The sequence below is a fragment of the Narcine bancroftii genome, chromosome 4 (assembly GCF_036971445.1).
Source record: "Narcine bancroftii isolate sNarBan1 chromosome 4, sNarBan1.hap1, whole genome shotgun sequence".
NCBI classification, from domain to species: domain Eukaryota; kingdom Metazoa; phylum Chordata; class Chondrichthyes; order Torpediniformes; family Narcinidae; genus Narcine; species Narcine bancroftii.
The window spans coordinates 58,825,018-58,849,289 of record NC_091472.1 but is presented as its reverse complement, the minus strand read 5'-3'; positions in this window follow the sequence as shown (position 1 = coordinate 58,849,289).

Genomic DNA, 24,272 nt, shown 5'->3' with positions numbered 1-24,272 from the left:
TGATGGCCACTAAGACATATGCCTGGGTACTGATTTGCACCTCAAGTTCACTACCTTGTTTCTAATACTACGGGTATTCAGACAAAGTACCCTTATGCTCATTGTCCTTTCAGAATCTAGTGACTTTGACTTTTCTGCCGAATATTTTTCTTTTTCTCTTTCCTAGCTCTAGCTTTGGTCTCTGTACCACTTTCATCATTTTTTCTTTGTAGGTTTCCATCCCCCTTCCCAATTAGTTTAAACCTTCCCCAACAGCTCTAGCAAACAATCTCTCGAGGACATTGATCCTGGGCCTGCCCAGATGTAGACCATCCAGTTTGTACTGGTCCCATCTGCTCCAGAACTGGTTCCAGTGCCCCAAAGTGCTCCCTCCTGCACCACTGTTCAACCCACTTATTCAAACTATTCTGCTACTTCTACTCTGACTAGCTTGTGGCACTGGTAATAATCCTGAGATTATTATTTTTGAGGTCCTGCTCCTTAATTTATCTGCTAGCTTCCTAAATTCAGCTAGTAGGATTTCATCCCGCTTTTTTAATCCTACATCATTGTTACCAATATGGACCACGACAGCTGACTGCTCACCCTCTCCTTTCAGAATGTCCTGCAGCCACTCAGAGACATCCCTAACCCTTCCATTCATAATTCATCTCTTTTTTTCTAATGGCTTTCTTTGTCTCTGTAAGCTTTTAAAAGTTTCCCAATCCTCTGTTTTTTCACTAATTTTTGCTTCCTGTATCTTTTTGCTTTTATTTTTAGCCTAAATCTCTCTTATTAGCCACATTTGTGCCTTTTTTTTCTATTCATAATTTTCCTTTTTTTTTAGAATTTATCTATCCTGCGCTTTCTTTATCTCCAGTAGAAATACCATCCAATTCTCTCTGCCATCCATCCATCTAGCTTACTTTTCCAGTCAACTTGGGCTAGATCCTCTCTCAAACCACTATAATTTCCTTTATATAACTGAAATATTGACACACCTGATATCAGCTTTTCCTTTTCAAATTTGAAACTGAACTCTTATGTATGATCTCTACTTCTAAAGGATTCTATTACCTTTAATCCATAATCAACTCGGGTTCATTACATAGTACCCAATTCAAAACCACCAATTCCCTGATGGGCTTATCAACAAGCTTTTCCAAAAAGCCATCCTGTAAGCATTTTACAAACTCTCTCTTTTCAAAGATCCAGTACCTTCCAGACTTTCCCAATCCCCTCTCATCCCTGCAGCACACCACTAGTCACAGGCCTCCAGTCTGAGAAGTAATTGTCCATGGCCACTCACTGGCTTCTCCCACACAACCAATTTTTTGAATATTTTAATATGAGATTTCACATCCAAAGTACAGAGTACCTGATGTTAAAATTCTCAAGGATACACTACATTTAAAATCACCAATGCCTGAAGAGGGCGCACAAAATCAGTGAACCGGTGCGGACTTGAAAGGCCAACATGGCCTGTTTCTGCTCCGTAAATGGTTATATGTTAAAATCCCCCATAATTTTTAAGTAATTTTCCTTCCGACATGCTTTTTCTATCTCCAGCTGTAGCTCATAGTCCATTCCCCAGCTGCTGTTTTGGGGCCTGTATATAACTGCAAATAGTGTCCTTTTACCCTTGCCATTTCTTATCTCAATGCATAAGGATTCTACTATTTCTGATCCTATGTCCCTTCTTTCTAGTGATTTAATATCATTGCGTATCATCAGGGACACCCCCCCCCCAACTACCTGCCTACCTTTCCTATACACTATGTACCCTTTGACATTCAGCTCCCATCACATCCATCATTAAGCTATGTCTTGATGATGGTCACAATGTCATTTCTTTCAATCTGTAGCTGTACAACAAGGTCATCTACTTATTCCTAATGCTCCATTCATTTAGGTACAGTACACTGTTACCGATTTCTCTATTTCCATTGTAGAGCAAATTATTTTGTTTTTTCACTGTCCTGTCTTCTTTGCTGCACATTATTTTTTTTTCTATTTTCTTTTTTCTCAATCATAACAGCCTGGTTCCCTTTACTCCAATCTCTGCACTCACATTCTGATCCCCCCACCAAACAAGTTTAAACCCTTCCCAACAGTTCTTGCACACCTGCCTGCAAGGATATTGGTTCCCCCTCCAGTTCAGGTGCAGCCCATCCTTTTTGTAGAATTCAGACCTTCCCCAGAAGAGACCCCAATGATCCACAAATCTGAACCCCTGCCCCCCCTGAACCAACTCTTCAGCCACACATTCATCTGCTACAACTTCTTGCTCCTACCATCAGTGGCGCAGGCATCAATCCTTCAATATATTAGATCAGGTTCAAAAGACAGCAAAAGTAATAATTCTAGAACCCACAATGCTATATTATGATGAATGCTATCCCTGGAGAAAAAAAATATATTGAAATGGCACAAAAATCAGGCTTTGCTCTACAAGAGTCAGATAAATGTAGCGATGATTTAACATGCAACTGATATGTCAAGCCTGGAGAATAGAGGATGCACCTAGTATACAGGGACAGAATAGGCGCAATTGGCACCATTTTTTTCAGTGCCAATTTCTGAATACCAAGGATGTCAAATAAATAGAGGGTTATGGGATTGGAAGCATTTAGTACTTTTTTAATAGAAAGGGATATACTGGTGGGCACAACATCGAGAGCTGAAGGGCTTGTAATGTGCTATATTGTTATATGTTAAATGTAAGCTCATACTGTACTGTATTCAGGTAAACCTGTGGTCATTGAAAATAATGCAAGGCTTTGAATATGTTAATAGAGAGAATATGTATTTCACACCTTGTCCAGAAATTCATTAGAGAGATGCTTCACAGTACAGTTATGTTTTTCTATTAAGTTGCATTGGCCTTTGTGTTCCTCCATAGAATGGATGAAATGTGCATTGTATATCATTGTAATAAAGAGTTTAAAACAAATGCAACTGATGTCATAAATGGTACGCAGAGTCTAAATATCATGTCAACCAGCCAGCACATTTGTGTGCTGCGATTTTAGACCTCAGTTCCTGCTAGGGAGTCCTAATCAGAGTGACCCACAGTCACCAGGAGTGGGTGTTGCCATGGGAACCATCCATTAAGTAAAGGACTCACAAGATTGCCTTGTGACTTGAAGTCACAAGCATGTGTAAATACTATAAATAGATTACACCATTTTGTGTGAATAGTCTATGTCTTGAAAATTTAAATAAAGAGCATGGTGTTTTGGGAAACCTTGGTGTCTGTCATTTCATTACTCTGGGTAACCAAGAGTGGGAGTTTGGTTCCTCATTTAACATTTCTGGCCAAGGTTACAACAGTTCCCAGCCGGCTCCTTCTCTTCAATAACCAATTTCAAGGGCAACTTGATTTTTAGTGCCTTCCAGTTTCAAGTTCCAAAGATTTCCAGGCAATTGTGTAAGAAAATGTTTAAGTATATTTTTTCTATCTTTAAGACTTTTCAAATACTCCCAGGTTTGGATGCACAGATGCTACACGTAGAATCCAACATGACAGTGAGAATGAGCTGAAATTGTGCAGTACTGAACAAACATTTGGCTAATGGAGAAAGTAGAGATTTCATCTGAAGATTTAGAGATTACTGTAATTCACTTAGGAGGTCATTACTGAAACTCAAAATCACTGCATTCACAAGTTTGGCCTCAGACTGCAAAAGCAACCATAATAGAGATTCTAGTTTTATGTTTCTAGTTCCATTTTGATTGCTGTTGGAGATATTAGCAACATATGACAACTATAGTTAATTCATGGCACATTCAATTTACACCATTTTCTGCATGAGAAATATTTTGATGTTATAGAATCTTAGGGGAATTCAATTGTTATGGTTCAATGGTTAACTAACTATCAGATACAGATGTGAGAATTCCAAAAGTACTGAGAGTGTAAGCACAAATTTATGAGCAATGGTGAATGATGAGTGGTGTCAGTTCTTTTTGCATTGGCTGGACAGCAATGCTGTTGATGGGAAATGGCATTCGCTCACCCAGGCTATTCATGTAAAGAAAAGCAATACACAAAAGAGCTGGAGAAATTCAGTATGTCAAGCAGCATCGAGAGGAGGTATAGGATAACTAACACTTCAGGTCTGAGCCCATCATCAAAGTATGAGCAAAAACCAGGAAGGCAACAAATAAAAAGGTTGGGAGTAGGGGAGGAGAGAAGGTTGGGGGGAGTGGGGGAACGAGGTCATGGATGGGAGGGTAGGAGAGAAAAAAGGTGAGAAGTGATGGGGAAAGAGTAGCTCTCTGAATGGAGATGGAATGAAAGGGATTGGGAAGCTGGAGTAAAGAAGAGAGAAATAGAGAGAGAGTCTTGGGAAGGGGTTTAATAGGAACTGGAGGTCAGTTGGAGAGTGCCCAGAGAGAATATTAAATGTTTTTTGCTCCAATTTGTGGATAGCCTTGGTTTGACAGGGTATGAGGCCATGGATGGACACGTCAATATGGGAATGGTATGTGTTTAATTAAAATGGTTGGCCATTGGGAAGTCCCTGTTACTGCATTTTAATTCCACACACCATTCCCACACTGACATGTCTATCCATGGCCTCACTCTGCCAAAAGAAGACAGGCAGGTGAAAAGACAAGATATTTGCTCTACAATGGAAAAAAAGAGAAATTGGTAACAGATACTGGTCTAAGTGTACTGTACATAAATGCATGGAGCATTAGGAATAAGTAGATGACCTTGTTGTACAGCTACAGATTGAAAGATGTGACATTGTGACCATCATCAAGACATGGCTTAATGATGGATGTGACGGGAGCTGAATGTCCAAGGGCACACAGTATATAGGAAAGATAGGCAGGTAGTTAGAGGTGGGTGACGTGACCTTGATGGTAAGCAATGATATTAAATCACTAGAAAGATGGGACATAGGGTCAGAAATGGTAGAATTCTTATGGGTTGAGTTAAGAAATGGCAAGGGTAAAAGGACCCTATTTGCAGTTATATACAGGCCCCAAAATAGCATCTGGGAAGTGGACACCGAGCTACAGTTGGAAATAGAAAAAGCATGTCGGAAGGAGAATGTCAAAATAATTACGGGGGATTTTAACTCAAGAAAGGATTGGGAAAGTCAGGAAGGTACTGGATTTCAGGAGAGAGGGTTTGTAGAATGCTTACAGGATGGCTTTTTGAAGCAGCTTATTGATAAGCCCACCAGGCGATCGGCAGTTTTGGATTGGGTACTGTGCAATGAACCTAAGGTGATAAGGGAATTAAAGGTGATAGAACCCTTAGGAAGAAGTGATCATAACATGATCGAGTTCAGTTTCAAATTTCAGTAGTACAAAGGAAATTACAGTGATATAAGAGAGGAACTGGTCCAAGTTGACTGGAAAAGAAAGCTAGATGGAGGGATGGCAAAGCAGAATTAGATGTTATCTCTACAAGAAATAAAGAAAGTGCAGGATAGATATATTCCATGAAAAAGGAAAATTATGAATGGAAAAATGGCACAAATGTCGCTAACAAGAGAGGTTAAGGCTAAAAGAAAAAGAAAGAATACAAAGAAGCAAAAATTGGCAGGAAAAAAAGAGGACTGGGAAACTTAAAAACTTACAGAAAGAAAGTAATTAGAAAAGATGAATAATGAAAGGAAGTTGGCAAATAACATACAAAAGCATACAAAGTATTTTTTCAAATATATAAACAGTAAAAGAGAGACATGGATAGATATAGGACGGATTCAAAATGATGCTGGAGAAATAATAGCTAACAAAGTGATGGCAGAGGAACTACATGAATAATTTTCATCAATCTTCACTGAGAAAGGTAATAGCAATATACCTGATAGACATCTCAGGGAATAGAATTAGGTACAGTCAGAATTACTAGAGAGATAGTGCTAATACGCTGTATGGACTAAACGTAGATAAGTCTCCCAGACTGGATGAGGTGAACTCATGGTTTCTGAAGGAGGCGTCTTTGGAGATTGTGGAGTCATTGGAATTGATTTTCAAGATATCAATAGACTCTAGCAATTTGGGCTGGATGGCCTACTCCTGTTCCTATTTCTTATCTTCTTATGTAAGTTGGCAAATAACATACAAAATAATGCCAAGTTTAAAAAAATATATAAAGAGTAAAAAAGAGACATGGATAGATATAGGACCGATTGAAAATGATGCTGGAGAAATTATGAGAGATGGCAGAAGAACTAAATGAATAATTTACATCAATCTTCACTGAGGAAGACTATAGCAATATACCTGATGGTCAGAGGTCTCAGAGAATAGAATTAAGTACAGTCAGGATTATTAGAGAGATTGTGCTTTGTAAAGGTAGAAAAGTCTCCCAGACCAGATGAACTGTACCCACAGGTTCTGAAGGAGATGTCTTTGGAGATTGTGGAGTCATTGAATTGATTTTCAAGAAATCAATAGACTAGTATAATTCTGGAGGATTGGAAGATCACAAATGTAGTTCCACTTTTTAAGAAAGAAGGGAGACAGCAAAAAAGAAATTATAGGCCAATTAGTTAGACGTCAGTAATTGGAAAGTTATTGGAGTCGATCCTCAGAGATGAGGTTATGAAATACCTTGAGATGAATGTCATGATAGGTCCAAGCCAGTATGGTTTCATGAAGGGAATATCCTGCCTGACCAACCTAATGGAAATTTTGAGGAAATATCAAATGGGATGCACAAGGGAAAGGCCATGGATGTTGTGTATTTGAATTTTCAAAAGGCCTTCAAGAGGAGCCGCATAAGAGGCTGCTTAATAAGATGAGAGCCCATGGAATTATAGGAAAAATATTAGATTGTGTGGAGCATTGGCTGATAAGCAGAAAGCAAAGGGTGGGAATAAATCGAACCTATTCTGGTTGGTTGCCGGTTACTTGTGGTTTTTCACAAGGGCCAGTGTTGGGCTGCTTCTTTTTAGAATGTATATTGATGATTTAGGTTATGAAATGGATGATTTTGTGGCAGATGACATCAAGGTAGGTGGTGGAGTAGCAAGTGTTGAAGAAATCTGAAAGGTTGCAGAGAGACTTGGACAGCTTCTGAGAGTAGGAAAAGAAATGGTAGATGAAATATAATGTTGAGAAATGTACAGTTGTACATTTTGGAAGAGGAAAGAAACAAGTAGATTATTATTTGGAAGGGGAGAAAATTCAAAATTCGGAAGTGCAAAGGGACTTGGGGGTCTTCATGCAGAATAGCCTAAAGGTTAACCACCAGGTTGGATCAGCAGAAAAGAAAGTGTTGGCATTCTTTTCAAGGAGAATAGTGTATAAAAGAGGTGTTGATGGAGCTCTATGGGGCACTGGTGAGACCTCATTTGAAGTACTGCGTGCAATTTTGGGCCTCTTATCTAAGAAAGGATGTAATAATGTTGGAGAGAGTACAGAGAAGGTTTACCAGGATGATTCCTGGAATGTAAGGACTAACATCTGAGGAACACTTAGCAGCTCTTGGACTGTATTCATTGGAGTAGAGAAGAATAAGAGCGGACCTCATAGAAAAATTTTGAATGCTGAAAGGATTGGACAGAGTAGATGTGAATAAGATATTTCTCTTGGTGGGTGAATCCAGGACAAGAGGGCACAGTCTTAGAATTAGAGGGTACCCATTTAAAACAGAGATGAGGAGAAATTTATTTAGCCAGAGGGTCATGGATTTGTGAAATTCGTTGCCACATACAGCTATAGAGGCCTGATCATTGGGAGCGTTTGAGGAGGAGATTGATAGGTATCTAATTAGTCAGGGTATCAAGGGATATGGAAAAAATATATAGAAATTGGAATTAGATATGAGAATCATTTAGATCATGGTGGAGTGGCAGAGTAGACTCGATGGGCCAAATGGCCCACTTTGGTTCCTTTATCTGGTGACACTTTCTAATTTGAGCAAAAGCTTTTTTTTTCTTAAATGCTATTTGAAGCCATTAGGAGAAATGTAAACATCCACCAGATGGCAAATTGCATCTTTTCAATACATAGATAATTTTGTACATGTTGCAGATTGTTGTGACGTGCTGCAATACTGACGCACATTTCAGTTTACTTGACTCATGCCCCACAACATTATGCTTTGTTCCTACTTTAGGCAATTCTAAAAGTCATTTTCCATGAATGCAACACTTTTCCTTTAATGTGACATTAATAATTGTGAACAGCTCCAAGTGTTTTGCAGGTTGTGGTTAAAGTATTTTATTTTGGGGTTGCAAAATTATGTTATTAATAACTATTAAATTCTACCTGAGAGATGAAATCTAGATTTTATTTTAATTAAATATGCATTGACATCTGTTATACATACAATCATAAAACACTTCTTTAACTTGAATAACAGAGCAGATGGAATTAAAATCCCACATTCCAGTTATCTCTTGCAATTACAAAAATAATTCCATCGTAAATTTTTACAAAACAGATTTATAAAGTTCACATGAATCATGCTGTGTTGTATTTGTGGTGATCAGGATATTCCTATAGTCACCCAAAAAGGTAGGTTGGAGAGTGTAACAACGGTTTGGTGAGTTCAAACAAGCCTTGGGTCTAAATAATAAGATGGAAAATTAATTTAAAATTAAATGAGCAAAGTAGTTTGTCTTTTGTATATCTGTGAAGCAAATTATTCAAGAAAAAGAGGCATGGCAAGAACCTTTCACGTTGCGTGTCTTGCAGTACAATTCCCTGCACTGGACTGCCTACAGGAACAGAGTACTAGTTAGCTGGGAGAAGCTTTAACTCTATGTGTTAGACTCTGGGTAATAGTTAACACCACTGTGGTGGATCCATGAGGCTGAGTCAGGAGGTGGTGACCTCACAACTGAAGAGTGCAAAGACAGAAGGGGAATGGATGAACTGCCACACAGTCTGTCGTCCAGGAATTGTCAAAGTGTTTCTTTGCTTCTGACAAGTATTCAGTTCTAATTATTGATGGGGATAGGATCCCTGAGGGAATGTAGCTGTACACAAGGCAAGATGGGATATCAACTGTACAAAAAAACCACGGCAGAATGGGATATCAACTGTACAAATACCCACAGTAGGATGGGATATCAACTGTACAAAAAACCCACAGTAGGATGGGGTATTAACTGTACAAAAAAACCACAGCAGGATGGGGTATTAACTATACACAAGACCACAGCAAAACTGGATTTCAGCGGTACACAAGACCACAGAAGGACAGGAACCCAGCTGTACACAAGACCACAACAGCACCTGATCCCAGCTCACACACAAATTTTGAAAATCAGATTTATTGTCATTCATGACATCACATACAACCCTGTGATTCTTCACCCTTAAAGGCCAGGCAGAATTTCTAATTACCAGTAACTGTAAACTGTATTGAAAGAATGAAAGAAATGCAAACAAACTGACTGCAAATACAGATGTATAAGATTTCACATTTCAGATATAATGTCAGAGTACATACATGACAGCACATACAACCTTGAGATTCTTTTTACTGTTGGTCGGGCAGATTTACCACTTACTGGTAGTGCAAAAAAAAACCTGTACTATATGTACTCATGTAAACAAATATAAACAAACTGTTCAATACATAGAGAGAAAAAAACCAATCAATTAAGTGCAAAAGTAAGAGTTCTTAAATGAGTCCCTGATTGAGTTTGTTTTTGAGGAGTCTGACGGTGGAGGGGTAGCAGCTGTTCCCAGGGTTGGTATCAGAACAAGTCTCAGTGGGAGGCATTAGGGTAACAGCAGGGGACACAGTCTGACACTCAAAAAAAAATCATTTGGGGGGTGTGGTTGTAGTGCCTACCTACCTACCATAAAACGCCACCATCCCTCCTACGTAGCAGAGAAACACGCTGCTTATATTGCTTGGGTAGTGACGTTAGTGATGCCAGACTAATGCTGTGGGCGGGGCCGGGGGGGTCACAATACCTCATTTTGGGGGTGTGGGTGATGGCCATGAGTGGGTGGGAGGGTCACAACACCTCATTTGGGTGGGCAATGCCCATGGATGCTTCCCACCTCCACCCCCCCCCCCCGCCCCGGTGCCGAATCTGGCTGTTCCTGAACCTCGTGTGAGTCTTGTGGCACCTAGACTTCTTTCCTGATAGTAGCACCAAGAACAGAGCATGTACTGGGTGGTGTGGATCCTTGATGTTTGCTGCTGCTCTCTGACAGCAGCTCTCCCTGTAGATGTTCTCGATAGTGAGGAGGGTTTTGCCTGTTATGATCTGGGCTGAGCTCACTACCAATAACCCTGAGGCTTTACTGTTATTGGTGTGCTCATACCAATCCGTGATGCAACCAGTCACCACATACCTGTAGAAATTTTCCAGGTTTACCGATGTCATACCAAACCTCCTCCACCTCTGATCCCCTGATGATCACTGGATCGTACACCTTTGGCTTTCCCTTCCTGAAGTCAATAATCACCTCCTTAGTTTTGGTGATATTGCAAGGTTGATGTTGGTGCACCATTCAGCCATATCACCCCTTTTTATACAACTCACTACTGTGGTATCGTCTGCAAATTTGTAGATGGTCTTATTATCGTATTGAGCCACACAGTCATAGATGTAAAGTGAGTAGAGCAGGGGGCTAAGAATGCAGCCCTGTGATGCTCCTGTGCTGACAGGGATTGTGGAGGAGGTGTTCTTGCCAATCTGCACTGATTTGAGTCTGGAGATAGGAAACCCAGGATCCAATTACACAGTGAGGTGTTGATTCCCAGGTCTTGGAGTTTACTGATCAATTTTGAGGGAATGATGGTATTAAATGCCAAATGTAGTCGATAAAGAGACAGTAAAGATGCATTCAACAGGATGCTAAGTTTTTCAGGATTTTTTTGTAGTGTCAGTGGGATGGCATCTGCTGTAGACCTGTTGCTACAAATTGGAATGGATCAAGTCACCACTCAGACAGTAGCTGATATGCTTCAACACCAGCCTTTCAAAACATTGCATGACTGTTGATATGAGTGCCACTGGTCAATTGACATTTAGGCAGGTTACCACACTCTTCTTGGGCACCAACATAATTGATGCTTGTTTGAAACAGGCCAGAGAGATGTTGAAGATGTCCATGGGTACATTGCAAGTTGATCAGCACAAGTTTTTTTCTACATGGCCGGGTTATCCATCTGGACTGGAGGCTTTCCTTGGATTCACTCTCCTGAAGGTAGGCCACACATCATCCTCGGATATGGACAGGAAAGAATCATCAGGAGACATGGGCTGCACAGTAGTGTTTCTTCCTTGATCTTGTGGTCGAATCGGGCGTGAAGGCATTGAATTCATCTGGGAGTGAAGCTTTGCTGTCTCCTACCACACCAGATTTGGTTTTGTGCCACAGCTGTCAGATATCCTTCTTTGATCCCATTTTCATCCAGAAACTCCACTTCACCCAGGAGGTGGCTTTCCGTAGGTCATACCTGCTCTTCTGTAATTACTATTATTCAGTAATGAACTATGAGCAAAGTACAATTTCTTATGAGTCTGAATTACTTTGTGTGCAGGAGTTTGATGGCTGAGGAGTAGCAGCTATTCCTAAACCTGGGGGGTACGAGTCCTGTGGTAACCTCTCCTGGTGGCAGCAGCATGTACTGGGTGGTGTGGATAATTGATAATTGCTGCTTTTCTCCAACAGCAACTTTCCATGTATATATGTTCTCAATGGTGGGGAGACTTTTGCCTGTGATGTCCAATACCTTTTTGCACAGTTTTTCACTCAGAAGTATAGGCACCCCCATACAGGGCATAATGCAGCCAGTCAGTACACTTTTCACTGCACATCTATAGAAGTTTTTCATGGTGTTTGATGATATATCAAACCTCCAGAAACTTCAGAGGAAGTAGAGGTGCTGATGTGCTTTTCTCACAATGGCATTGTTAATACGAGTCCAGGACATGTCCTCCGAGATACTGACCCTCCAGGAATTTAAAGTTGCTCAACCTCTCTGTAATGGGAACGCACATGCACAGGTGATGTCAAGTATGCAGCGTGCAGAGGGTTTCAGTGGGATCCACCTCTGATCCCCAATGATCATTGCTCCTGACTTTTCTTTCCTAAAGTTTTGGTGACGTTGAGTGGGCTGCTGTGGCTGGTTCTCTATTCAGCCATGTTTTCAATCTCCAACCTGTATGCTGACACATCACCCCCTTTTATACAGCCCACTACTGTAGTATTATCAGCAAACTTGCAGATGGTGGTGTTGTTGAACCAAGCCAGAGTCATAGGTGTCAAGTGAGTAGAGCAGGGGACTAAGTATTCATCCTGTGGTGCTCGAGTGCTGATGGAGAATGTGGGAGATATTTTTGCCAATCGGCATGGATTGTGGTCTGGAGGTGAGGAATCCCAAGATCCAATTGCACATTAGGTTACTGAGGCTCGGGACTTGAAGTTTGCTGCTTAGTTTTGACAGGATGATCGTGTTGAATGACTAATTGTAATTGAGAAAGAGCATCTAGATGTATGCATCTTTGCAACCAGGTGTTTCAGGATTTTGTGACAAGCCAGTGAGATGGCATCTACCATTCACCTGTTTCATGACTGCATGGGCAGATTCAGTTCTAACAAAATCATCATGTTTTTGACCTCATTTGCAACAATGATGCTGGATTAAAGAGTGGAAGTTGAGCACCTTATAGAGCAGGACCCGCATGCTGAGTCTTTATGTGGACAAAAGAAGGAAGATGATTGTGAGACTTCAGGAGGATGAAGGTTAACCATTCTCTATGGTTCCATCGTGGAGAGAGGGGAGAGCACAAAGTTCCTTGGTATGCATATGAAGGATGACCAAGCCACAACACCTCTTCATTAGAAAGGATAGAGCAGTTGTACCTACATTCCTAAGGAAGAAGTTGAGGAAGGCAAGGCTACCAACCCCCCCCCCCCCCCCCCCTATCTTGACAACCTTTTAGAGGTGCACAATTGAGAATGACCCATCTGGCTGAATCATTCTGGTACCTGCAAAGCATCAGACTGGAAGTCAATAAGGAGGATCATCAAAATGGCTGAGATAATCATTGGGGTCTCCCTTCCCTCTATTAAGGACCTTTACCAGGAGTGTTACTTTAATTGGAGCGAAGGTGCTTAACAAAGCAAACTCCCAGTCTGCATCCAATCTCTTTGATGTAGAGGAGACCACAGCAGGAGCACCAGATACAGTAGATGACCCCTGCAAATTCACGATTGAAGTGTTGCTTCACTTAGAAGGACTGTTTGTGGACCTAAATGGGGTTGAGGGAAGAGGTGTTGGTGCAAGTGCACAAGTGGAGCACCTCCAGCGGTCACCAGAGTTGGTGCCAAGAGGGTGATTGGTGGGAAGGAAGAAATGGATGAGAGAGTCAGAGGCAGTGGTCCCTGCAAAAGCCAGAGAGAGAAGGGAAGATGTGTCTTGTGGGTGTAATCACGTAGTAGATGGTAGAAATGGTAGAGAATGATATGCTGGATGCGGAGCCTGGTGGGGTGGCAAGTGAGGATAAAAAGAATTCTGTCATTATTGTGCATGGGGGCAGCAAAGTATTGGCATGATAGCTTCATTAGTCTGGGCATTGAGTACAGGAGCTGGGATGTCATGTTATAACTGCACAAGGCATTGCAAATCCACACTTGGAGGTATTGCAGCTAAACAAAAAAATCTGCAGCTGTTGGGCCAAATGCAGTACACAAATGTGCTAGGAAAAACTCAGCAGGTCATGCAACAGTCATAGGGAGTAAAACATAAACAACATTTCAGGCTTGAGCCATTTATCAGAAATCTTGCACAGTTTTGGACACCCTGCAAGAGGGAGAAGACAGCTAAGCTGAAAAGAGAGCAGAAATGATTCACTAGAGTGTTGCTGGGACTGTTAAGCTTGAATTACAAGGAGACACTGGTTATGCTGGGTTTTTCTCCAGAGTTTAGGATGCTACTGGGAGAGCAAAGAGAAGTTTATAAAATCATGAGGGACACAGGTAAAGTCAGTCTTTTTCCCATGGCATGGTAGTCTAAAACTAGAGGGCATAGATTTAAGGGGAGAAGGGAAAGATTTAAAAGAATCCTGAGGAGCATCATTTTCCACAGATGGTGGTGGGCATATGAAACAAAGTACCTGGAAAGTACTTTGGGTACAGTTGCAATGTTTGAAAGACAGTTAAATTGGTACCTGGGGAGGAAAGATTTAAAGGAATGTGGAGAAAACATAGAAAACTAAGGAAAGGTAAACAAGAGCTACTCCAGATCCTGGAAAATAGGACTAGTCTAGGTAGACAATTTATTCAGTATAGATAAATTATCTACAAAAGCAAGTCACTTTTCTGTAAAATTCTAGGCCTGAAGTGCTCTCTATAACTTTTAGATCAGCTGACACAGTTAACACTGGTCTCCAATATCATCATCTGAATGCTGCAACATATTTGCATTTCCTTTGATTAGTTTGGAAGGTTAGCTACTACATAAACTAGTCTGGGACCACAAAAAGACCTGCCTCTGCTATTGAAATCCCACTTTTTTTACTTGCACTAACTATGAACATTTATTTCTTTAACTATATTTTAGTTCAGGGGTGGCCAACCTTTTAATTTAAAAATTTTAATTAACACATACAGCACCATAACAGGCCATTTCAGCCTACATGCCCAATTAACCTACACTCTTGGTATTGTGAGAGATGAGGAAACTTGACAGAAAATATGAAAGATGGGGAAACTAGTGCAGACATGTGGAGTGATGGATTAAACCAGTATGAACAGGCTAAGCATGGAAATTAGAATGCAGGAAGCAGAGTCAGCCTATGTAAGATAAGAATCTTCTAGTCCTTTCGACAGGATCAGTGAGCCCACCATATGAATAAGATAAGGAGAGGTTAATGAATAATAGAATGTAGGAAGTTGAGAGTTGAGATAGTCTGGATGAGATAAGGGTCTCCTAGCCCTAGACAGATGTACCAAGTTCTACATATATAATTAAAGCCTTACACAGATTTATCAAGTTATGTATTTTAAATTAGTAAACCCTAGACAGGATTAGCGAACTCTGCATATGAAGAGACTGTAGCTCTGAGAGTCGGAAAGGTGTGAATAGGGATAAGGGCAAGGTTGTGAATAAGGACAATGAGGATAATGACATGAGAAGACACCGACAGGATACCCCCTGGTCCTCCAAGTGCACAGAAACAGCACTTAGGCAGGCAGGATTACCTAATGCCAAACCTCTCCAGGAGGCAGAAGAATGTAAGGGGGAGGGTATTCCTATACTGAAATGAACTGTATAAAAGTTGGGTGAGCCCCAGTGTATGTGTGTATTCCCAGGGTAAGGGGAAGCACCCAAATTTGCATTGCTGTTTAATAAATGTTCTTTGTTCTCAATTTTTGTCTCGAGCAATTTCTGTAAAGATACATCTATTTCTAACAGTATGTATACATGGCCTGTTACCATGCTGTATATCTAAATTAAAGATTAAAAATCAAAAGGTTGGCCACCCCAATTTAAATTTATTATTGTGAGAGATGAGTAAACTTGACATAAAAATATGAAAGATGGGGAATCTAGTACAGACACATGAAGTGATGTATTAAACCAGTATGAACAGGCTAAGCATGGAAAATAGGATGCAGGAAGTAGAGTCAGCCTATGTAAGATAAGAACCTTCTAGTCCTTTCGACAGGATCAGTGAGCCCACCTATGAATAAGATAAGGAGAGGTAAGGAATAATAGAATGTAGGAAGTTGAGATAGTCTGGATGAGATAAGAGTCTCCTAGCCCTAGACAGAAGTACCAAGTTCTACATATATAATTAGTAAGCCATACACAGATTTATCAAGTTATGCATATTTAATTAGTAAACCCTAGACAGGATTAGCGAACTCTGCATATGAAGGGACTCTGAGAGTTGGAAAGGTGTGAATGGGGACAAGGGCAAGGTTGTGAATGAGGACAATAGGGATAATGACATGAGAAGACACCGACAGGATACCCCCTGGTCCTCAAGTCCACTGAAACTGCACGTATGCAAGAAGGATTGCCTATGCCAAACCCATCCAGGGGGCAGAAGAATGTAAGGGGGAGGGTATTCTGATACTGAAATTCACTGTATAAAAGTTGGGTGAGCCCCAGTGTATGTGTGTATTCCCAGGGTAAGGGGAAGCACCCAACTTTGCATTGTTGTTATAATAAATGTTCTTTGTTCTCAATTTTTGTCTCAAGCAATTTCTGTTAAGGTATTTCTATTTCTAACAAATGGGGGCTCGTCCGGGATCACACTCCCTCCACTGACCGAGTGCCCGACGACGGGGGTAGGTGCACCCCAGCTGATTCAGCTGGACTCACGGACGATGGGTGGCTAGTTAGTGGAAGAAGCGAGTGATATCCGAGAAGAGGCATTGAGAACAAACGACGGGAGAACGCTAAGGAAGCGCGATAAGAGTAGCTACTGGATCTGGTAAGAGAAATTTTTATACCTGTCAGTATGGGAGGTATGGGCAGTAAGAGAGAGAGTCCTAGTGAAGGACTGGATGATCAGATAACTAAACAGAGTCTGTTAGGAGTAATGTTATCTGACTGGGGTTCGGGGAGAACCCGGGGGAAAAGACAAACTTATCATGATTAAGTACTGTTGTCTGGAATGGGTTAAAAGCCCTATTAAAGGGAGCTCGGTATATTGGCCGAATCTCGGATCCGAGGATGACTGAATGTGTCAGGAACTGAACATCTGGCTGTATAAGAATCAATGGGATAACATTGAAAGCAGGGAATAGGCAGCCTGCTGGCTCAGAGGATCGGTTGACGAACTAGTCCTGAAAGGAAAAAAGAAGTGAGGACAAGAGAGATTATGAACCTCTTGTACCTGGAACACAAGGATGGGATGTGTTACATTCCCTTCCTCAAGAGAATAGGGGTGGTATGATGACCCATTCGCCAAGTATTAGATTGTCTCCATGGTTGACGAGAGACAGAGGCAATGGTAGTTTTGAGCAGAGTGAGAACCTCCAGGAAGAAAGGGCAGGACAATGTGAGTCAGTTTCTGAAGAGCAGGATTTCAGAAATAATAAGCTAGAAGTTAGCTGGATGAGACCCCTACAGGAACTTCCCGTGGGAGGGGGTCTCGGTTTTATAAATGTGCCCTTGACCAGTACGGAGGTGTGTAATTTTAAGAGGGAAGTGATTTCCCTGATAGAGGTTCCCCAGGGATGTGCTGAACAATTGGATCAATTGTTGGGACCAAATATATATGAATTAGCGGCTATATTTAGGACTCTGTCTACCCTGGATGAGCGTGGAATGATTCGCCAGGCAGGGATTAGAGTCTGGGATCGGGATCACCAAGGGGGACCAGATGCGGTACCTGGAGAAGCTAAATTCCCCTTGGCTAGACCTAATTGGGATAAAAATACCAATGATGGTCGGGTATTAATGGAAGAGTATAGGGTTAATCTGATTAAAGGAATCAGGGAATCTGTTCCGAAGGGACAGAACTTTAAAAAGGCATTCGAAGTTCCTGAGGGACCCGAGGAGACCCCCTCGGCATTTTTGAATAGATTGCGTACGGCTATACAGCAATATGGGGGTCTGGATATAGAATCCCCAGCAGGGGAACAATTAGTATTAACGAGTTTCGTTACAAATTCAGCCCCAGACATAAGGAGGAAATTACAGAAAACTGAGAATTGGCATGAGCAGGGAATAACCCAGCTTCTACAAATTGCGCAAAAAGCCTTTGTACAGAGATCTGAGGATAAGCAGAAGGGAAAGGCTAAGATTTTAATGCAGGCATTTAAGGGAGCTGTGGAGGGGCAGCAAGGAAAAGGTAGGGATTGTGTGCCAGCTCCTGGACGTTGGGAGAAGTGCCGGGAGTGGGAGAGTAGAGACCAGAGATAATTTCATAAATCACGACTTCTCACTTCAGTCACTGACCAATATTGATTAAAATTCATGCTAAAATTTAAATGTCATAAATGATCGTTTATCAATACTGTAGAATGAGCGAATTTAACTACCAGTTAATTCCAATTTATGAAATAAATTGTATTCAAATGTGATTTTGCACAGGGAGTACCTAAGAGTTGAGTGATGTTATAACATTTGCAGGGAGAAATGTTTGCGCAAATAGGGTGAGTTCTATACATCTTAACTTTAAGTGTATGTGAGATAAAGAAAGGATCTGATGTGTAAAGTGGCTGGATCAGCCAGTTGAAGGGGGAGTGTGCATGTCCCTTTAAGCACGTTGTGGCTCTAATGAATTGTATGCTGTTCACTTGAAACTGAGGCTCCAGGCTCCTCTCTTGCAGTTAGAGGTATGGATCCCTCTCAATAGATTTAGTACATATTCAGCAGTCAAGGTCTGTGAGCTTAAAAGATCGCCCACCTCTGGAGAATAAAGAAACCTCTGGGGAATCCAGAGTTAATGATCGATTTCTCTGGTGCATTTTCCTCTGGAGTGAAACTCATGCCTCAGCACAATTTCTCTGTATTGCCGCTGTAATTTAGTTCTGGAATATGATTTAATTAGTGGCATACTTCAGAACAATTGGGTGCATAGGCATAACAATATCATTAATAGCTCACAGATCTTGTACCAGATGCTATTCAGTACATCTTGACTTAAGGACTGGAGAAATTGGCATGTTAGAATGAGATTGGCAGGGCACCAATATTTCTTGATTCAATAATGACCCCACAAGCTCCAGGATTCATGTAGTAGAACTCTAAGTGGAATATAATAAAAACTAGACTGTACTTAAATGATTGTGTGTGCAATCCTCATAAGTACATATTTTGAATGTTTTCGGTGCCGGTTTTTACAGATTGTTTTAAATAAGGCCAGCTCCTGTGGGCTGTGGCGCAAGGCATTTAATGTTTAAACTACAATAGGGACGTTAAATAATCGTTAAATTCGTTGCCGTCTGCAGTGACAAAGACATGTCTTATTCCCACTCGGCTATTTTTTAAATAAATTCAATTCAGAATACAGTTAATATCACTCGCCGAATCATTATGGCTAATGGTGTAATTTTCAAATACGAAGCGATCTTGATGGATAGGGATGATCTGACTCTGACTACAAGTAGAGAACATAATCCAGCAGCCTTTTTAGTCTCTCCAAGCTCTGCCAACACCATCAATGAGTTAGAGCATATATGCTTGGAGGTGATAGACCTGCAGACTAAGATTAGAGAGGATTTAAGTGATGAGCCTTTACAGGAGAGAGAACGATGGTTTATTGATGGCTCTTCCCGCTGTATTGATGGCACTCGCTATAGTGTAGTGGATGGGAAAGAGGGGGTAGTTATTGAAGCCGGTCGCCTTCCCGGTCACTGGTCAGCCCAGTCTTGCGAATTATATGCCCTCTGTCGAGCTCTCCAAGGTCTGGAAAATAAGGTGGGCACAATCTATACAGATTCAAAATACGCTTTTGGGGTAGTTCACACCTTTGGGAAAATCTGGAAGGAATGGGGAATGATAACGGGAAAAGGACAGAAATTGATGCATGAGAACCTAATTGTCCAATCCTTGGAGGCTCTGACGTTACCTGAAGAAATAGCTGTGGTTCATGTATGGGGCCATCAAATTGGTGACAGCCCTGAAGCACAGGGCAACAGACAGGCAGATGCAGCTGCTAAACAGCCTGCGCTCACTGCGAAAGTGGACATGCAGCTGTTACTCCCCATCCCACAGGAGCTTAAAAAGACTCCCATCTTTTCACGAGAAGAGGAGGTTTATATGAGGGATCAGGGGATGCGTCAAACTAGTGATGGGTTGTTGTGGACAGCCGAAGGACGCCAAGTGCTGAACAAAGCATTGGCACAGCAAATTTTGACCAGCTCCACCAACAGACACACTGGGGAGCCCAGGCACTTGTCGACACTTTTGTTCGCTCCTTTCATTGTTCAGGCGTATACACTGTAGCCAAGCAGAGTACTCAAGGGTGTCCAATTTGTCAGATAATTAATGAGAAAGTCATGCGCCAGGTAATGCCTAGTGGTCGCGATATCGCTGTACGCCCTTTCCAATGGATACAAGTGGATTTCACAGAGTTACCTAAGATAGGTGTTCACAAGTACCTGTTGGTGATGGTAGATCATTTCACGCGATGGGTTGAGGCTTTCCCGACCCCGAATGATCGTGCTAGCATCATTATCAGAGTACTACTGGATTCTGTGATTCCACGGTACGGGATGATCCAGACCATTGACTCGGATCGGGGTACACACTTTACTTCTCGGGTACTCCAGGGGGCTTGTAAAAGACTGGGCATAGACTGGCAGCTCAGAAGGGTTTACTAGCTCAAACTCACCCCTGGAGTATCCTATTCATTCTATTAAACCTGGTGATTGGGTATTTGTTAAAGCTTGGCAAGATAAACAACTAAAACCTGTCTGGGATGGCCCCTACAGTGTACTTTTGATTACAGACACCGCTGTACGAATGAAAGAAAAGGGTTGGAGCCACATCCAACGAATCAAACGAGCTGCTGAACCACAGACTACAGATCTTGAAAATCCACCCTCCACCTGGTGTGCAGTCCTTCATCCTGACTTGAAAGTTACACTACGCCGGGAAAAAGTCTTGTAATGTTGTTTTTATTATTTATTGTACTGTTTAATTGTTGCCTCCCAAATTCTGGGACATCACTGAAGTATTCAAAATGTATTAAGTCCTCCTGGAATAGGGGCAGCATAGATGGCCAGTATTTTACTTTAGAATGTAGACGGGGCATAGATATAGGGTACAATCATAGTAAGGTAGGAGTTAATATAGATTTCAAATGTGGACCAGGGGAACAGAACACCTCCAATATGATGATTTTAATGGTATTTTGGACTGTGCAGATATTAACAAGATCAGTTTTAAACGTTTAGCACAAAGCAGATGTGGGCACAAAGGCAGACAGGATAATTGTCAGGATTGTACATGTGGCAGAGAGAGAGTTGATACATATGCTAATATTCACAGGGAGGCTACAACTCACAGATTAAGTTACAAGAAACACCCCTCCCCAACCTGTGCTATTGTAGAGCATCCTTTGGGTTACACGGCCATTTCAATTCTTAAATACCACTACTTTAAGGGGAGTCCCAATGGTAAACGAAATAAACAGCTCCAGAATACTAAAGCTGCTGGGCATTTAAATCGTTTGTTCAGACTTCAGGCGGCTTTGGAGATCGTCGCCAAACGGACGGCGATGGCCCTGAATGTAGGGGCTGAAGAAAGACGACAGCTACAAGCAACGATTCAAGGAAACCGCCTGGCTCTCTATTGCTCGTTGGCTGCTGGAGGCAGCATCTGTGCGAGATTCAGTACTGTCAATGCTTACAACAGTCAGGCAGTTAAAGACACTGCTTCAGGACTTCGACAAGAATCTGCCCATGCCCATGTTCAGACTTGGCAACCTTGGACTGATGTGGGATGGACTAGACTTTTTATTGAGAACTGGAGCCTGATACTCACAGCCCTTAGCAGCAGGACTCACTATTCTGGTCAGTGTGGTGCTCCCCTACCTAAAGGCTGGTATTCATTTCATGATTTTGCAGACCCCTATTTCTTTAACCCAAGGGGTGTGTGTTTCCCAAATGGATGCTTATGACACTGCAATTAGTTTATTGACCCGCTGGGAGAAAGACCAACTTTATCAATAGCACATTTCATTTGACAGATCAGTGACACTGATCTAAAAGAGAAGTGAGGATTGTGAGAGAAGTAAACTTGACATAAAAATATGAAAGATGGGGAAACTAGTACAGACACATGGAGTGATGGATTAAACCAGTATGAACAGGCTAAGCATGGAAATTAGGATGCAGGAAGTAGAGTCAGCCTATGTAAGATAAAAACCTTCTAGTCCTTTCGACAGGATCAGTGAGCCCATCGTATGAATAAGATAAGGAGAGGTAAGGAATAATAGAATGTAGGAAGTTGAGATAGTCTGGATGAGATAAGGGTCTCCTAGCCCTAGACAGAAGTACCAAGTTCTACATATATAATTAGTAAGCCATACACAGATTTATCAAGTTATGCATATTTAATTAGTAAACCCTAGACAGGATTAGCGAACTCTGCATATGAAGGGACTGTAGCTCTGAGAGTTGGAAAGGTGTGAATGGGGACAAGGGCAAGGTTGTGAATAAGGACAATGGGGATAATGACATGAGAAGACACTGACAGGATACCCCCTGGTCCTCCAAGTCCACTGAAACTGCACGTAGGCCTATGCCAAACCCATCCAGGGGGCAGAAGAATGTAAGGGGGAGGGTATTCTGATACTGAAATTCACTGTATAAAAGTTGGGTGAGCCCCAGTGTATGTGTGTATTCCCAGGGTAAGGGGAAGCACCCAACTTTGCATTGTTGTTATAATAAATGTTCTTTGTTCTCAATTTTTGTCTCGAGCAATTTCTGTTAAGGTATTTCTATTTCTAACATTATGTTGCAGAGGAAAAAAAAACTAGTTAGCTGTGAATTTCCTACTTACTGCAGCATACACTATGTAGAACTCCAATTGACAATTCTGTCTCCAGATTACTGAGCTGAAGTGAATTAATACCACCTTGTCACAAGTTTTTGAGAAAACACACACACAAGTCCCATAGATCACATGATCTTTATTCTAATCAGCTGCCTGCTGATCTGAGCTTTTCAAATCCAACTCCATGAGTCACCTGACTCCAATAGCCAGGTGCAGCTTCTGGCTAAAACCCTGCTGAAGTCTGCTATAATTTCTTTCCATAGAAGGGTAATTTAATGTAGATTTTTGCTATTTGGATGCAATAAGTAACGATTTCAGTACTTGTGTGTATGATAGTGTTATGTTGTTTTAACCAATCTAATGTTGGAAAGTGCTGGAGAAACTTAGCAGGTCATCCAGCATCCACAGGAATTGAAGGGTGAACAAGATTGGGTAATTCTTTCTTTCATCAGTAGGCAAGATGGCTTTAATGTTTTCTAAATTTCCATAATTAGATATCATCACTCAATGCACATGTATATAATCATTAATAATAGAAAGAATGAGGCTGGTTAACAGAAAAATGTATTGTTCCCAGTATTACAATTGCCTGTTATAAGAGTTAGTATGGGTAAATAAGAGCTGGAGAGGAGTAAATAACAGGGAGAGAATATGTGCATCTGTTAAGTTTAAGGCAAGGGCCACTTTAAGAGAAATTACCAAGGTTAGAGCTATTTCACAAGGGTTAAAAAGATAAAGATGAGGTACGACTAAACAGTAACAAAACCATGGCATTTGATGCTATAAGTTTCGAAGATCTAATGTGTCTTATAACTGAGTTCTGAAATTTTGTCAAGATTTGTGGACAGGTTTGGAAAGGGCTGTGAATGGTAAAGAATATATCTTTCTTTCTTTGGCTTGGCTTCGCGAACGAAGATTTATGGAGGGGTATGTCCATGTCTGCTGCAGGCTCGTTGGTGACTGACAAGTCCGATGCAGGACAGGCAGGCACGGTTGCAGCGGTTGCAAGGGAAAATTGGTTGGTTGGGGTTGGGTGTTGGGTTTTTCCTCCTTTGTCTTTTGTCAGTGAGGTGGGCTCTGCGGTCTTCTTCAAAGGAGGTTGCTGCCCGCCGAACTGTGAGGTGCCAAGATGCACGGTTGGAGGTGATATCAGCCCATTGGCGGTGGTCATTGTGGCAGGCACCAAGAGATTTCTTTAAGCAGTCCTTGTACCTCTTTGGTGCACCTCTGTCTCAGTGGCCAGAGATTACACAAAGCACTGAAGAAAAAGGGGAAGGTGGAAGCAGGGGTTTGGAATCACACATTCAGTAATTGAGCTTGTTTTTTTTTTTAAAAGTTTAAATCTGGATATGATAGCAGTAAAGGAAAGAGGGTGATATTGATGAAGCATTGCACTCTCAGATGCACTCCCTTCTAAATGCATGCAAATAATTTACCTCACTTTGTTAATAGGCACTTTTAAGCTCCAGCACTCCTGGGACCCAGGTACGATTAGTGGGGCAAATGTGCTTCCAGTACCTTTTAAGCTGCAGGGGAATGGACTCATTAAATCACCAACCCGGCGATTTAAGGGAGATCCCGCAATGACTCCTTGAATGACATGCCACGCACTTACCGGGAACGATCTTCACATGCTGGCTAATCAAATCTGCTGTGCGGCAGTACAGCAGGCAACTGTTGTGTGACCACCACTGCCAGGCGTATGCTGCAGTCATGGAGGAGCACCAGGATGTAAGCACTGTGCATTTCAGGAGATGCAGCCCGGTGACGCACGCATGCTAGTGCTAACGTCACCGGAACAACCAGGTCGTTCATTTTCAAGCCGGCGATGGACGCGACCTACGTAAGTTTAACTTTGAGGTTGGTCAGGGACCAGGTTAGA